This window comes from Macrobrachium rosenbergii, chromosome 22, assembly GCF_040412425.1.
Source record: "Macrobrachium rosenbergii isolate ZJJX-2024 chromosome 22, ASM4041242v1, whole genome shotgun sequence".
Lineage (NCBI taxonomy): Eukaryota > Metazoa > Arthropoda > Malacostraca > Decapoda > Palaemonidae > Macrobrachium > Macrobrachium rosenbergii.
The window spans coordinates 17,520,001-17,523,229 of NC_089762.1; the positions used below are offsets into that span (position 1 = coordinate 17,520,001).

Sequence of the window (3,229 nt, forward strand, 5' to 3'; positions counted from 1 at the left end):
GGATTTTACTACAGATTGTTTCTAGTCCCGAAACTTTCAGTAGGCTGGAGACCCGTCTTGGACGTCAACAGGTCGAACAACTTGGTCCGGAAGGAAAAGTTCAAGATGGAGACCTCGCAGTCAATACTAGAGCCCTTCATCCCGGGGATTGGATGGTATCTTTGGATCTCCAAGATACTTATCTTCACGCCCCAATTCATCCACGTTCGGTGAAGTATCTCAGGTTGTCTTGGGGGGCTAGACGTACCAGTTCAGGGCTCTCTGCTTTGGACTCTGCACAACGGCCATACCACGTTGAAAACACCGCTTCTCGTCCGATCAGCGAAGTTAAGCAACGTTGGGTCTGGTCAGTACTTGGATGGTTGACCGCCTGGGAACACCAGATGCTGTTGGCGTCACATTTTGCTCCGAGGGTGTTTACACGTCTCATGAAAAACGTTGCGATGCAGTTGCATCTGTCGCACGTCAGGATCTCACTCTACTTGGACGACTGGTTGCTTCGAGCGTCGTCGAAGCGAAGGTATCTGGAGGACCTTCAGTTGACTCTGCAACTCGTGAAGTCCCTGGGACTTCTGGTCTGTGGAGAAGTCGCAGCTGATCCCCTCACTGTCCATTGTGTCTGGGAATTCAGATCTATTCAGCGGCTTTTATAGCGTCTCCGTCGCAAGAACGGCAACTTCTATGTACGAAAAAGTTTCGGCCTTCTTGGAAAAGGAAACATGCTAGGTGAAGGAAGGAATGAGTCTGCTGGGGACCATTTCCTCGCTGGAGAAGTTTGTTTTCTGGGGAGTCTGCATCTCAGGCCTCTTCAGTTCTTTTTGTTGGAGAACTGACAAAGCAAGGAAGACTTGAAAGAGGAATTGAGAATTCTTCCTTATATAAAGAAGATCTGTGGTGGTGGCTCGATCAACGGAATTGCAGAAAGGGATCTCCCTCAAGCTTCTGAACCCCAACCTAGTGTTGTTTTTCCGACGGGTCGTCAACAGGTTGAGGGCAACACTAGAGGAGAGGAAGTGTTAGGAACCTGGAGAGAGGAACAGGTGTCCTGGCACATCGACTTCAAAGATTTGGCGGCTATCTTTTAGCTCGCCAATTCTTCGAGGTCCAAGTTTGCAATCGTGTAGTTCTAGCAAACTCGGACAATACTACTTGTTCCTGTTCAGCCTTGCAAGAGATTATTCTTTGAGCCTGTGCTGCAACATTTCGATTCTCACAAGTTTTGTTGCAGAGGTCGAAAATGTTCGAGCAGACCTGCTCTGTTGGCGCCATCAACTCCTGCCAAAGGAATGGACCCTTCATCAGGAGGTTTGCCAAGATTTTTGGAAATTTTGGGGTCGCCATCTTGTGGATATTTTCACGACCTCAAGAACTTCGGAGGCTCCTCTATAAAGCTCATCTGTACTCGACCCTGGGGCAGTTGCGATAGTTGCTCTTCCTGGGATTGGACGGGAATAGATGTTTACGCCTTTTCCCCGTTCTAAATTCTGGGAGAAGTCATACGCAAGTTCGCGGCCTCACAAGGGACGAGGATGACTCTCATCCCCACGTTTTGGCCTTCGAACCACTGGTTCTCGGGTTTCTCTTCTGGTTGGTAGACGTTCCGAGGACCCTTCCTTTGAGAGCAGACCTGCTCATACAAACCCACTTCACGAGATATCTTTGAATCTCCCCGCTCTGAACCTGACTGCTTTCAGACTATCGAAACTTGGTCAGAGCGAAGGGGGTTTTTCTGGCCAGGTGGCACGGGCCATCGCTAGAGCCAGAAGTTCTTCATCTAAAGGGATATATCTGGCAAGTGAGCAACCTTCAAAGGTTGGTGTAGAAAGAAGGGCTTTTCCTCTTCCTCTATCACTGTGAGCCAGGTTGCGGATTTTCTCCTTTACTTAAGAGAAAACTCGATATAGCAGTTCCGACTATCAAGTGTTATCGGAGCATGCTTTCGATTGTATTCAGACACAGAGGATTAGCTTTGTCTGACAATAAGGACCTCCACGATCTTACGAGCTCTTTCAAGACGTCCAAGGTTCCTCAGCTGATTTCCCCTGCTTGGAACTTGGACGTAATGCTCAAGTTTTGATGTTTAGTCCTTTTTGGCCTCTCCACTCTGCATCTCTTAAGGATGTTACTCGAAACGGCATTCCTCGCGGCGAAGAGAGTGAGAGAGTTCGAGGCCGTCATGTGGGCTTCAAGGAACACAATGCTGTCTATTCTTTAAGCCCTAAGTTCTTGGCTAAGAATGATAGGTCTTCTAACCCTTGGCCTAGACACTTTGAAATTAAAGGTTTAGCAGACCTTATTGGACAGGAACCTGAGGGAGTTCTATGTCCAGTTAGAGCTCTCAAGTACTACCTTAAAAGAACACAGGACACTCGTGGTCCATTGGATGTTTTATGGTGTTCTGTGAGGCAACCAGTTAAACCTATGTCGAAGAATGCACTGGCATTCTTCATTAGGGGACGTCATTAAGGACGCACACTCTAGTTGTGACGACTCCAACTTCAAGTTGTTGAGAGTTAACGCTCACGAGGTGAGGGCAGTTGCTACCTCCATGGCGTTCAAGAAAATATGGTACTCAGTGACATTTTTAGTGCCACATTTTGGCGAAGTCAATTCGGTGTTTGCCTCACACTCTTGGCAAGATGTTTAGGTAGCATACGAAAATTGCTTTTCGCTGGGACCATACATTGCTGCTTCAGCAACCTTGGGGACAAGGGGTAACTCTGATCCTATCCCCTTTTTAATTGTGTTTTTGTGGTTGTTGGGTCGACTACTGAGGCAGTCTTCCCAATCCTTTTGCAAACTAATGCTTTAGGTGTTGGTTAGGTGGTTAGTAATGCTCTTTTGTCCTCTTTGTATGGGCTATGATCTAGTCACATTGTGGTCACGCCCCGTTGACAGATCATCTAGAAGTCGCCAGCTATATAGGTCACTACCTCGCTGGGGTCTCTAGTAAAGCAGAAGCAGACTAGAGTGACAGTAACCACTCAGTCAGCTCGCTATCAGATAAGGAACCAAAATAATTTTACCAATAATTGGTTTTTTCCTATTTCTTGGCTGTCTCTACCCCCCCAAAGGTGGTATTCAGCTATATATATATCTGGCAGGTAAGTCTCATGAACAAAATGATATTTTAATGATAAAATAAAGTTTGTTCATACCCTACCTGGCAGATATATATATTTATATTGCCCTCCCTCCTCCCCTCAGGAGACAGTGGCGTTAGAAAATC

General features: G+C 46.8%; 1 non-coding gene across 1 annotated transcript; it reads left to right on the top strand.

Moving 5' to 3' along the window:
* Positions 1-276: 276 nt before the first annotated feature.
* Positions 277-395, top strand: LOC136850883 (5S ribosomal RNA). Its single transcript, XR_010856777.1, has one exon. It is a non-coding gene; the product is annotated as a 5S ribosomal RNA (ribosomal RNA).
* Positions 396-3,229: the final 2,834 nt, after the last annotated feature.